This window comes from Ornithorhynchus anatinus, chromosome 3 (assembly GCF_004115215.2).
Source record: "Ornithorhynchus anatinus isolate Pmale09 chromosome 3, mOrnAna1.pri.v4, whole genome shotgun sequence".
In the NCBI taxonomy this organism is placed as follows: Eukaryota; Metazoa; Chordata; class Mammalia; order Monotremata; family Ornithorhynchidae; genus Ornithorhynchus; species Ornithorhynchus anatinus.
The window spans coordinates 122,482,486-122,496,377 of record NC_041730.1 but is presented as its reverse complement, the minus strand read 5'-3'; the positions used below and the strand labels follow the sequence as shown (position 1 = coordinate 122,496,377).

The 13,892-nt window shown below is 47.2% G+C and overlaps 1 long non-coding RNA gene across 1 annotated transcript in view; it reads right to left on the bottom strand.

Moving 5' to 3' along the window:
* Positions 1-13,892, bottom strand: part of LOC114810234 — a 17,119-nt gene extending 3,227 nt beyond the window's left edge. Inside the window, exon 1 of the long non-coding RNA XR_003757958.2 lies at positions 13,659-13,892. This is a non-coding gene — a long non-coding RNA (uncharacterized LOC114810234). The remainder of the gene's footprint in view (positions 1-13,658) is intronic.

Genomic DNA, 13,892 nt, shown 5'->3' with positions numbered 1-13,892 from the left:
CCTGTTGCCACGTGTTTGTTCACAAACCATTTCACCCAGTACTGGCGAGCTGTAGTCACTCTGGCTCCCTCAGAATTAACACCATTAGGTCTGAGCTCCCCAAATCACCCCTCCCCCTTCTCCATCCCCCCCGCTCTCAACCCTCTCCTCAACTTTCCCATCCTTCCCAGTAGTATCTTCAGAGGAGATCTCTTCCCTCCTCGCAAATGCCACCCCCTCTACCTGTGCTTCGGACCCCATTCCAGCTCATCTTATAAAATCTATCGCTCCTTCCCTCCTCCCTTCCTCAACTCCAACTCTCCTGGACCCCCTCCCAATCTGGCTTCCGTCCCCTCCACTCCACCAAAACTTCCCTCTCATAGGTCACCAATGACCTCCTTCTTGCCAAATCCAATGGCTCCTACTCTTTCCTAATCTTCCTCGACCTCTCATCTGCCTTTGACACGGTCCTTCTCCTCCTCAACACATCCAACCTCAACTTCACAGACTCCATCCTCTCCTGGTTCTCCTCATCTCTCTGGCTGTTCATTCTCAGTTTCCTTCGCAGTTTCAAGTATCATCTCTACGCAGATGACACCCAAATCTACATCTCCACCCCTGTTCTCTCCCCCTCCAGGCTCGTTTCTCCTCCTGCCTTCAGGATATCTCCCCCTGGATGTTCGCCCATCACCTAAAACTCAACATGTCCAAGACTGAGCTCATCTTCCCTCCCAAACCCTATCTTCTCTCTGACTTCTCTGTCACTGTGGACGGCACTACCATCCTTCCCATTCATTCATTCAATAGTATTTATTGAGCGCTTACTATGTGCAGAGCACTGTACTAAGAGCTTGGAACATAAACGTCGGCAACAGATAGAGACAGTCCCTGCCCTTTGATGGGCTTACAGTCTAATCGGGGGAGACAGGCAGACGAGAACAATGGCAATAGAGTCAAGGGGAAGAACATCTCATAAAAACAATGGCAAATAAATAGAATCAGGGTGATGTACATCTCATTAAACAAACAAGATAAATAGGGTGATGAAGATATATACAGTTGAGCGGACAAGTACGGTGCGGAGAGGGTGGGACGGGGGAGGGGGAGGAGGAGAGGGAAAGGGGGGAGAAGAGGGTTTAGCTGTGGAGAGGTGAAGGGGGGGTAGAGGGAGCAGAGGGAAAAAGGAGGGAGCTCAGTCTGGGAAGGCCCCTTGGAGGAGGTGAGCTTCCCATCTCACAAGCCCGCAACCTCGGTGTCATCTTTGACTCTGCTCTCTCATTCACCCCACACATCCAATCTGTCACCAACACCTGCCAGTCTCACCTTCGTAATATCACCAACATCCACCCTTTCGTCTCCATCCAAACCACTACCATGTTAGTACAATCACTCATCCTATCCTGCCTGGATGACTGCATCAGCCTCCTTTCTGTTCTCCCATCCTCCTGTCTCTCCCCACTTCAGTCTGTACTTCAGTCCGCTGCCCAGATTGTCTTTCTACAGAAATGCTCTGGGCATGTCACTCCCCTCCTCAAAAATCTCAGTGGTTGCCTATCAACCTTCGCATGAAGCAAAAACTCCTCACTTTTGGCTTCAAAGCTGTCCATCCCCTTGCCCCCTCCTACCTCACCTCCCTTCTCTCCTTCTCCAGCCCAGCCCGTACACTCCGCTCCTCTGCCACCACTCATCCCTCACTGTGCCTCGTTCTTGCTTGTCCCGCCGTCCACCCCTGGCCCATGTCCTACCTCTGGCCTGGAATGCCCTCCCTCCTCACCTCCAACAGACTAACTCTCTTCCCCTCTTCAAAGCCCTACTGAGAGCTCACCTCCTCCAGGAGGTCTTCCCAGACTGAGCCCTCCCTTTCTCTCTGCCCCTTCTTTTCCCCCCTCCCCATTTCCCCTACTCCCTCCCTCTGCTCTACCCCCTCCCCACAGCATTTGTGCATATTTGTATATATTATTTCTCTATTTTACTAATGATGTCTATATATCTATGATTCTGTTTATTTTGATGGCATTGAGGCCTGACTACTCGTTTTGTTTTGCTCTCTGTCTGCCCCTTTTAGACTGTGAGCCCATTGTTGGGCCGGGATTGTCTCTATCCGTTGCCAAATTGTACATTCCAAGTGCTTAGTACAGTAAGCGCTCAATAAATATGATTGAATTAATGAATGAATTGATGCCACTGCTAGGGAAAGTTAAGTAATAATAATAATAATTTTGGTATTTGTTAAGTGCTTACTATGTGCAGAGCACTGTTCTAAGCGCTGGGGTAGATTCTCGGTCTCCTTCGCTGGCGCCTCCTCCCCTTCCCGTCCTCTAACTTTTGGAGTTCCTCAAGGGTCAGTTCTTGGCCCTCTTCTGTTCTCCATTTACACTCACTCCCTTGGTGAACTCATTCGCTCTCACGGCTTTGACTACCATCTCTACGCAGATGACACGCAGATCTACATCTCCGCCCCTGTCCTCTCCCCCTCCCTTCAGGCTCGCATCTCCTCCCGCCTCCGGGACGTCTCCCCCTGTTTGTCGGCCTGCCACCTAAAACTCAACGTGAGCGAGACCGAGCTCCTCATCTTCCCTCCCGAACCCGGTCCTCTCCCGGACTTCCCTATCACCGTGGACGGCACGACCGTCCTTCCCGTCTCCCGGGCCCGCGATCTCGGTGTCATCCTTGACTCGTCTCTCTCGTTCACCCCACGCGTCCTATCCGTTACCGAGACCTGCCGGTCTCACCTTTACAATATCGCCAAGATCCGCCCTTTCCTCTCCACCCAAACGGCTACCTTACTGCTACGGGCTCTCGTTATATCCCGGCTAGACTACCGTGTCAGCCTTCTCTCTCATCTCCCTTCCTCCTCTCTCGCCCCGCTCCGGTCTATTCTTCACTCCGCTGCCCGGCTCATCTTCCTGCAGAAACGCTCTGGTCATGTCACTCCCCTTCTTAAACACCTCCAGTGGTTGCCTATCAACCTCCGCTCCAAACAGAAACTCCTCACTCTAGGCTTCAAGGCTCTACGTCACCTTGCCCCTTCCTACCTCTCCTCCCTTCTCTCTTTCCACCGCCCACACCGCACGCTCCGCTCCTCCGCCGCCCACCTCCTTACCGTCCCTCGGTCTCACCTATCCCGCCGTCGACCCCCGGGCCACATCCTCCCGTGGTCCCGGAACGCCCTCCCTCCTCCCCTCCCCCAAACTGATTCTCTTCCCCTCTTCAAAACCCTACTTAAAACTCACCTCCTCCAAGAGGCCTTCCCACACTGAGCTCCCCTTCTCCCTCTACTCCCTCTACCACCCCCTCTTCACCTCTCCGCAGCTTAACCCTCTTTTCCCCCCATTTCCCTCTGCTCCTCCCCCCTCCCTTCCCATCCCCTCAGCACTGTACTCGTCCGCTCGACTGTATATATTTTCATTACCCTACTTATTTTGTTAATGAAATGTACATCGCCTCGATTCTATTTAGTTGCCATTGTTTTTACGAGATGTTCTTCCCCTCGACTCTATTTATCGCCATCGTTCTCGTCTGTCCGTCTCCCCCAATTAGACCATAAGCCCGTCAAACGGCAGGGACCGTCTCTATATGTTGCCGACTTGTTCATTCCAAGTGCTTAGTACAGTGCTCTGCACATAGTAAGCGCTCAATAAATACTATTGAATGAATGAATGAATGAATATAGGGTAATCAGGATGTCCCACGTGAGGCTCACAATTAGTTCCCATTTTACAGATGAGGTAACATAGGCACAGAGAAGTTAAGTGACTTGCCCACAATCACACAGTTGACTAGTGGCAGAGCAGGGATTCGAACCCATAACCTCTGACTCCCAAGCCTTGGCTCTTTCCACTGAGCCACGCTGCTTCTCTATCATTGCAAGTATCATGGCAAGTCAAATTAGAAAGGCTAATGTGGATCCTGCAGCCCTGAACGCCTTTCTGCATCTTCTGTGCTGTTGTTTACAGCTCTTGGTGCAATTTCACTTTTGCCAAGCAGTGTGGCTCAGTGGAAAGAGTACGGACTTAGGAGTCAGAGGTCATGGGTTCTAATCCCGGCTCTGCTGCCTGTCAGTTCGGTGACTTTGGGCAAGTCACTTAACTTCTCGGTACCTCAGTTACCTCATCTGTGAAATGGGAATTAAGACTATGAGCCTCACGTGGGACAACCTGATTACCTTGTATCTACCCCAGCGCTTAGAACAGGGCTCAGCACATCCTAAGTGCTTAACAAATACCAACATTATTATTATTATTATTTTGCAAACCTCAAAGCTTCCACCAAAAAATCTGTTTGAATCTTGGCGTAATTTGCAAAGCTGAACTCGATAGTTGTCTCCCAGTTTTCACCTGCACTGTCGCATTGTTGGAGATTCTGCTTTATTGTGTCCTTCAAATGTTTTCTCCGGCCCTGTTAGTTTTTTGTCAACACCCCTGTAGCTCACCCTTTTGACCCCCTCTAGTTTATAAGGTGATTATGCACCAATTGGTCTTCTGGAAACATTCACTCATTCAATCGTATTTATTGAGCGCTTACTGTGTGCAGAGCCCTGTATTGTGTAACCTCGGCTTCGCTGACATTGACCTCTCCTGGTTCTCCTCCAATCTCTTATTCTCCTTCTCGGCCTTTCACAGGCACTTCCTCTGCCTCCCATCCTCTGACTGCGAGAATTCCTCAAGGCTCAGTTCTGCATCCCCTTCTAGTCTCCATCTACACCCAATCCCTTGGAGAACTCATTAGCTCCCACAACTTCAATTACCCTCTCTATGCGGATGATTCCGCAGGGATTGTCTCTATCTGTTGCCAGATTGTACATTCCAAGCGCTTAGTACAGTGCTCTGCATATAGTAAGCGCTCAATAAACGATTGCATGATTGAATGATGCCCAAGTCTACCTCTCCAGCCCTGACCTCTCTCCTTCTCCGGAGTTTCGCATCTCCTCCTGCCTCCAGGACATCTCTACTTGGATGTTCCACTGACACCTCAAACTTAGCATGTTCAAAACAGTCCTCCTCATCGTCCCTTCCTACCCTCCTTCTATCTTCCTATAACCATAGACAGCACAGCTATCCTCCTGGTCTCACAAACCCCTAACCTTAGTATTATCTCCAATTATATCTTCACAGCGTCAATAAAGCCCATCTTTCCTCTCCAACCAAACCATTCTACACTGAAACAAGCACTTATCCCCCTCTACGCTGTAACCTCAAACAGGGAATATATCTACAAACTCTGTTATACTGTACTCCCCCAAGCGCTGAGTGCAGTGTTCTGCACATAGTAAGTGCTAAAAAAATTGTGATGGATTATTGTATCGCCTCTTGACGATTGCATCAGCATCCTTGCTTACCTCCCTGCCTCTCTGTATTCTAGTTGCTTCTTCTCTCTGGTGCCCAGATCATTTTTCTAAAAAAAAGTCAGTTCCCACCTTTCACTCCTTAAGAACCTCCAGTGGTTGCTCATCCACTGCCGCATCAAACTCCTCACCATCAGCTCTAAAGAGGGAAGCAACGTGGCTCAGTGGAAAGAGCCCGGGCTTGGGAGTCAGAGGTCATGGGTTTGACTCTCGGCTCTGCCACTTGTCAGCTGTGTGACTGTGGGCAAGTCACTTAACTTCTCTGTGCCTCATTTACCTCATCTGTAAAATGGGGATTAAGACTGTAAGCCTCACATAGTAATAATATTAATGTTGGCATTTGTTAAGCACTTACTATGTGCAGAGCACTGTTCTAAGCGCTGGGGTAGACACAGGGGAATCAGGTTGTCCCACGTGGGGCTCACAGTCTTCATCCCCATTTAACAGATGAGGGAACTGAGGCACAGAGAAGTGAAGTGACTTGCCCACCGTCACACAGCTGACAAGCTGTCTCACATGGGACAACCTGATTACTCTGTAACTAACCCAGTGCTTAGAACAGTGCTCTGCACATAGTAAGTACTTAACAAATACCAACGTTATTATTAATCAGCTCAACTGCCCCTATCATATCCCATTGATATCTTTTTTTAAATAGTATTTATTGAGCGCTTACTATGTGCAGAGCACTGTACTAAAAGTTTGGAATGTACAATTCGGCAACAGCTCAATCTGCACTCTGCTCTTCCAACACCAACTTACTCACTGTACCTAGATCTTGCCTATCTCACCACTAACCCCCTTGCTAATGTCCTTCCTCTGGCCTGGAACTCCCTCTCCCTCCATGTAAGACAAACCACTGGCGCTGGGATCGATACAAGGTAATTAGGTTGCCCCACATGGGCCTCACAGTCTTAATCCCTATTTTATTCATTCATTCATTCAATAGTATTTATTGAGCACTTACTAGGTGCAGAGCACTGTACTAAGCGCTTGGAATGTCCAATTCAGCAACAGATAGAGACAACCCCTGCCCAATGATGGGCTCACAGTCTAATCGGGGGAGACAGGCAGCAAAGCAAAACAGGACAAAACAAAAACAAGACAACATTATCATGATAAATAGAATCAAGGGGATGTACATCTCATTAACAGAATAAATAGGGTAATAATATATACAAATGAGGACAGTGCTGAGGGGAAGGGGGGAGGGAGAGGAGCAGGGGGTGGGGAGGGGGAGCAGAGGGGAAGGGATGAGGTAACTGATGAGGTAACTGAGGCACAGAGAAGTGAAGTGACTTGCCCAAGGTCACACAGCAGACAAGTGGCAGACTCGGGATTAGAACCCACATCCTCTGACTCCCAAACAGGGCTCTTTCCACTAAGCCATGCTGCTTCTCCAACCTTATCTTTTGCCACCTCATCACCTCATCCCCCCACCCCTTCCCTCACAACCCCAACCTTCCTCTCCTCTCCTCACCCCACGATGGTCACGGCATCATTTTCCTTTTCATCGCTCAGCTGCTCCTCCTCCTCAAGGCTGCTGCCTCAGCAATGCGGAGCCTCATAATCTCCCTTCCTTCCGGACACTCTTTCTTTGTCTGTCTACCTTATCAAGCAATCGGTGGTATTTATTGAGCGCTTACTGCATGCAGAACACTGTATTACGCGTTCAGGAGAGTACAATACAACAGAATTAGCGCACACGTTCCCTGTCCTTAACGGGCTTGTGAGAGTTTAAGCCTCTTGGGGGTAGGGAATCAATCAGCCAATTAAATCAAGGAATCAATCGAAGTGTTTATTGAGTGCTTTTGGTGTGTGGACCACTGTACTATGGGCTTGGAAGACTTCAATGCAATGGAGAGGGTGGACACCATCCCTGTGATGCCTGTCTACTTGTTTTGTTTTATTGTCTGTCTCCCCCTTCTAGACTGTGAGCCCCTTGTTGGGTAGAGATTGTTTCTATCTTTCGCCAAATTGTACTTTCCAAGCACTTAGAACAGTGCTCTGCACAAAGTAAGCACTCAATAAATACGATTGAATGAATAAAAGGAGTTTAGAATCCACAGCAACTACCCCTTAATTTCATCTCCTTATCAGAACCAGATTAAACAAAACTAAAGAACTATATATATAATTTATTACCTTATTTATTTTGTTAATAAGGTGTATATCTCCTTGAATCTATTTATTTTGATATTTGTTTTCGTTTTGTTCTGTTTTGCTTTCCTGTCTGTCTCCCCCGGTTAGACTGTGAGCCCGTCACTGGGAAGGGATTGTCTCTGTTGCCGAATTGTACATTCCAAGCGCTTAGTACAGTGCTCTGCACATAGTAAGCGCTCAATAAATACTATTGAATGAATGAATCTCAGTTAAGATATGACTAAAACCCAAAACTCTTTGATCGTCACTGTGAAAAGAACGTGCGTGTCATGCTTCTGCTGAGCTTTCCAAGGGCTTATTACAGGGCTCTGCGTTCAGAGATCTTCATTAAATAGTTTTTCCAACTATCAATCAGTGGTATTTACTGAGCGCTTACTATGTTCAGAACACTGTACTAAGTGCTTGAGAGAGTACCATACAACAGAATTAGCAGACATGTTCCTTGCCCATTAGGAATCTACAGTCTAGCCACTCTGTAGCAGGTTTCGGTCCAGATGGCAGTGTTTGAAAAAAGCTCTGACAGCACCGAGAGGAAAGAGGAGAGATGGCAGTCATCAGCTAAGAGGTGTGGTGACGATGACACTTCCCTACATTCCCCCAGGAATAAAAATGTCTGTTGTATTTTTTCAAGCTCTTAGTATGGTGCTCTGTACACAGTAACACTCACTAAGTACAGCTGACTGACTGCATTGTCCTAGACATGGGAAAAGAAACCATTATCCAGCTTGAGAATCCATTCCTTCGTTCAGTCATATTGATTGAGCATTTACAGTGTGCAGAATCCTGTACTGAACACTTGGGAGTGTACAATATAACCACAAGCAGACACATTCACCGCCTACGATGAACTTACAGTCTAGAGAAGCTTGCAGTAAGAGAAGAGCACAGGCTTGGGAGTCAGAGGCAGTGGGTTCTAATCCCTGCTCTGCCACTTGTCTGCTCTGTGACCATGGGCAAGTCACTTCACCAGACTAAGCCCCCTTTTTCCTCTGCTCCTCCTCTCCTCCCCATCATTTCGACTCCCTCTCTCTGCCCTATACCCTTCCCCACCCAATAGCACTTGTGTATGTATGTACATATTTATTATTCTATTTATTTTATTAATGATGTGTATACATCTATAATTCTATTTATAATGATGCTATTGATGCCTGTTTACTTGTTCAGTTTTGTTATGTTGTCTGTCTCCCCCCTTCTAGACTGTGAACCCATTGTTGGGTAGGGATTGTCTCTATTTGTTGCCTACTTGTACTTTCCAAGCACTTAGTTCAGTGCTCTGCACACAATAAGCGCTCAGTAAATATGATTGAATTGAATTCTCTGGACCTCAGTTACCTCATCTGTAAAATGGGGATTAAGACTGTGAGCCCCATGTAGGACAGGGACTGATTACTTTGTATCTACTCCAGTGCTTAGAACAGTGTTTGGCCCATAGTAAGTGTTTAACAAATACCATAATGAAAATTATCATTATCATTATTATTATTCATCAACTGCAGGAATCAGCCGGTCAATCATTCCGAGTACCACTTCCAGGCTGATCCCTGGAGCAGATACTGAGTTCATTTTAGTTGAGGGAAACGCATAGTCCTGACTGTTGAGGATATTACAGTTTCATTGGTGAAGAATAACAAATGCACAAACAGACCTGGGGCAGAACAAGTCCTCTGGGGACCCTGGAGGTAAAGTCTTGCCTGGAGGCCCCTCCTTTAATGGTACTTAGCAACAGGCCACTAAGCTTGAGAGGGTAGGGATGCGCTGAGGTGCGAGTGGCAGGGGAGAGGCGAAAGGAAGAGGTGAGTGTGCACTTGTTCCTGGGACCTCATTTCCTCGGAGCTGGTGGGAAGGAGAGAAGTGAAGACACCCTCCCGCTGCCATTTAGAATCAGAGCAGGATACAGGTAAGGAGAGGGTTGGGGCTGGGTCCACGTGGGAAGATCTCTGCTTTTTTTTGGATTTTTTATATACCTAGAACAGGTTTTCCCTGTGTAAAAACACAAAAGTTCTTAATAATTGCGGTATTTGTTAAGGGCTTAGTATGTGGCAAGCACTGTACTAAGCACTGGGGTAGATAAAAGAAAATCAGGTCCCACATGGAGCTCACATTTTGCAAATGAGGGAACTGACACAAAGAGAAATTAAGCGACTTGCTCAAGGTCACAGAGCAGATGAGTGGACAGAGCCAGGATTAGAAGTCCGTTAGAAAGAAACATTTCTAAAGTGCAGGTCTGTCGCGGAAATCTGCCACAGATTAAATATCGGCCAGTACATTTCACTGACATTTTCAAAAACCAATTTCTTGACAAAATAGTCCTCTCCATCCGGACCTCCCCCTTCCACCTAAAAGGATGGGGCTGTTTTGATTCCAGAAGCTCTCCAATGGATACGAAAGGATCCTTCTGATTGAATAGTGATTTATGACTCCTTTTCCAATCCTGTCACCAGTGAATGGTTTGGACAAGGCCTGGGTTTGGAGAGGTTGGCCTCAGCCTTGCCACGTTAAAACTGTGATTTGTTTTCTTTACCCAAGGGCTCCTGGAAAATTAGGGTGACCAAAGACATGGAAGACTTTATCAAGCGGGGGAGTTTTTAGAAGGTCCCTGGCAGTGGGAAGGGGTATGATTTGGTGAAGATGAAGAAGAGGAGCAGTCCAGGTAAAGGGAATGGTGTGTAACATGGGTCAGAGGGGGAGGATCAAGTGAAGGGAATGGTGAATAGTCGAGTTTGATGCAAGTAACAATGACCATGGATGGATGGTCTTGGGCTGGAATTATGGGCTTGATTTAGGTAACAACTGGGAGTTACTTGGAGCTTCTGAGGAGACATTATATAATCAGAAAGATGCTTGAGGAAAACGATTCTAACTGCATTTAGATTTCAAATGGGAACGGGGTTAAGGCTAGAGGTGGGGAGTCTAGCAGGAGGTTGTTGCCATTTTCCAAGTATAAGGTAATTGGACTAGGCTCCGTGATCCCTTGATATCAGGAAACTGCAGGTGGATTTTGCAATATATTTTTCTGACAGTGGTGGGACTTGGGAGACCTTGATCTCACCCTGCCTTGGCCATCGGTTGGCTCTGGCACTATCTATTTTTCATGGTTTTATGTCAGGCCTTTTCCATCATGGCTGCATCCATGGTCTGTGTCATTGTATTCCAGTGATTTATATGTTAAGCACTTACTGTTGGTCAAACACTTAATAATAATTATGGTACTTGTTAAGCGCTTACTATGTACCAAGCACTGTACTAAGCTCTGGGGTAGATACGAGGAAATCAGGTTGGACACAGTCTCTGTCCCAAGTGGGGCTCACTGTCTTAATCCCCATTTTACAGATGAGGTAACTGAGGCACAGAGAAGTAAAGTGACTTGTCCAAGGTCACATAGCAGACAAGTGGCCGGTGATGCGCCCTCGGGATGTTTCAGGTGGAGAGGAAGGGCTGCCCTTCCTAACTTTAGGAGCATTCTGCTACCCTCTGAAGGCCCTGTAACATCCCAAAGTCAAAATCACCCCACCCAAAGCCCCACAGCTCTGGGTAAAGATCAGCAATAATATTTATTGAGCGCTTACTGTGTGAAGAGCACTATACTAAGCCCTTGGGGGAGTAAAATATAACAGAGTCGGTAGACTCGTTCCCTGCCCCCAAGAAGCTTCCAGTATACATATCCTTACACTCTATTTGCCCTATCCATAATTTATATTACTCTCCCACTATAGACTGTAAGCTCCTTGTGGGCAGGAAATGTGTCTTTCAACTCTGTGGGACTATACTCTCCCCAGTGTTTAGTATAGTGCTCTCAAATGGCAAACACTCAATAATTCCACCTATTGATTGTTTGAAAACCCAGAGAGCATCACTCCATATCTGGGGCTAGGACCTGTGAGGACCAGAGATTATGAGGTTCCTGAATGGATAGCTCAAAGATCCTAAAGCTGGTGGGGAGAATCCTTCAGGATGGACAGATTCATTCATTCAATAGTATTTACTGAGCGCTTACTATGTGCAGAGCACTGTACGAAGCTCTTGAAATGTACAATTCAGCAACAGATAGAGACAATCCCTGCCCAATGACGGGTTTACAATCTAATCGACAGATGGCCTGAGAGCTCCATGAAGGAGGGTATTGAATGGTGGTGCTGTTTTGATTCGTGTTGAATGTATTAAATGCTTCCTTTGTGCTGAGAATGTAGGGTTAGATGCAAGATAAACAACGAAGATGTGATCCCTGTCTCACAAATGGTCCCCAAAATAAGTAGAGTAGGACAGGCATATAATCAGCATGACAAGCAGCATGGCATAGCAGATGGGGGTCAAGGCCTGGGAGGCAGAAGGTCACAGGTTCTAATCCCGGCTCCCCTACTTGTCTGTTGTGTAAGCTTGGGCAAATCACTTCACTTCTCTGGGCCTCCATCTCCTTATCTATAAAGTAGGGATTAAGTCTTTGAGCCCCACATGGGACAACCTGATTACCTTATATCCACCCTAGTGATTAGAACAGTGCTTGGCATGTAGTAAGTGCTTAACAAATACCCTAATTATTATTATTATTAAGAACATAGGCCTGAGAATCAGAGGACCTGTGTTCTAATCCTGACTCTGCCACTTGTCTGCTGTGTGACCTTGGGCAGGTAGCTTAACTTCTCGGTGTCTCAGTTACCTTATCTGTAAAACGTGAGCCCTCTTTAGAATATGGAATATTTCCAGCCTGATGATCTTGTATCTACCCCAGTGCTTAGTACAGTGCCTGGCACATAGTAAGTGCTTAACTAATACCCTAATCATCATTATTACTAAGAACATAGACCTGAGAGTCAGAGGACCTGTGTTCTAATCCTGGCTCTGCCACTTGTCTGCTGTGTGACCTTGGGCAGGTAGCTTAACTTCTCGGTTTCTCAGTTACCTTATCTGTAAAACGTGAGCCCTCTTTAGGACATGGAATGTTTCCAGCCTGAAGATCTTGTATCTACCCCAGTGCTTAGTACAGTGCCTGGCACATAGTAAGTGCTTAACAAATACCATAAAAAATACCGTACTGATAATAATGGTGGGGTTAAAAACAGCATTCTGAGCATAGCAGCTCTTGATCTAAATGACTCTGTTTTTATTCATTCATTCATTCATTCATTCAATAGTATTTATTGAGCGCTTACTATGTGCAGAGCACTGTACTAAGTGCTTGGAATGAACAAGTCGGCAACAGATAGAGACAGTCCCTGCCGTTTGATGGGCTTACAGTCTAATCGGGGGAGACGGACAGACGAGAACAATGGCAATAAATAGAGTCAAGGGGAAGAACATCTCGTAAAAACAATGGCACTAAATAGAATTGAGGCGATGTACATTTCATTAACAAAATAAATAGGGTAATGGAAATATATACAGTTGAGCGGACGAGTACGGTGCTGTGGGGATGGGAAGGGAGAGGGGGAGGAGCAGAGGGAAAGGAGGGGAAAAGAGGGTTAAGCTGCAGAGAGGTGAAGGGGGGTAGAGGAAGTAGAGGGAGAAGAGGAGCTCAGTCTGGGAAGGCCTCTTGCAGGAGGTGAGTTTTAAGTAGGGTTTTGAAGAGGGGAAGAGAATCGGTTTGGCGGAGGCGAGGAGGGAGGGCGTTCCGGGACTGCGGGAGGATGTGGCCCGGGGGTCGACGGTGGGATAGGCGACACTGAGGGACGGCGAGGAGGTGGGCGGCGGAGGAGTGGAGCGTGCGGGGTGGGCGGTAGAAAGTGAGAAGGGAGGAGAGGTAGGAAGGGGCAAGGTGATGGAGAGCCTCGAAGCCTAGAGTGAGGAGTTTTTGTTTGGCGCGGAGGTCGATAGGCAACCACTGGAGGTGTTTAAGAAGGGGAGTGACAGGCCCAGATCGTTTCTGCGGGAAGATGAGCCGGGCAGCGGAGTGAAGAATAGACCGGAGCGGGGCGAGAGAGGAGGAAGGGAGCTCAGAGAGAAGGCCGACACAGTAGTCTAGCCGGGATATAACGAGAGCCCGTAGCAGTAAGGTAGCCGTTTGGGTGGAGAGGAAAGGGCGGATCTTGGCGATATTGTAAAGATTTTAACTCAGGAAGTCCCCCATTTCAGGTGGGATGTATATCACTCACATCCGCAAATTCCAAATTCCGGGGGACAGGAATTTCTTACCCAAAACAGATAAGGCCTGCTTGGACAGCAGGTTGCTTCTTACCTAAAACTGATAAGGCCTGCTTGAAGAGTCTCTTTTGTCATTGAAGAAAACACATTGTCCGAGTCCTTTTGTGATTGGCTACTTCTCCTATTTGTTGCAAATAAAGGCACAGCCAAACAGGAGAGGGGGGTCGTTGTGTCACTCCTACCTCTCCGGTGGTGAACGGGCACTTCCTCCCTTTCCTGATCTATCCAACACTGTCTCTGAGTGTTACTTTCCTTGCTTGTGTCATCA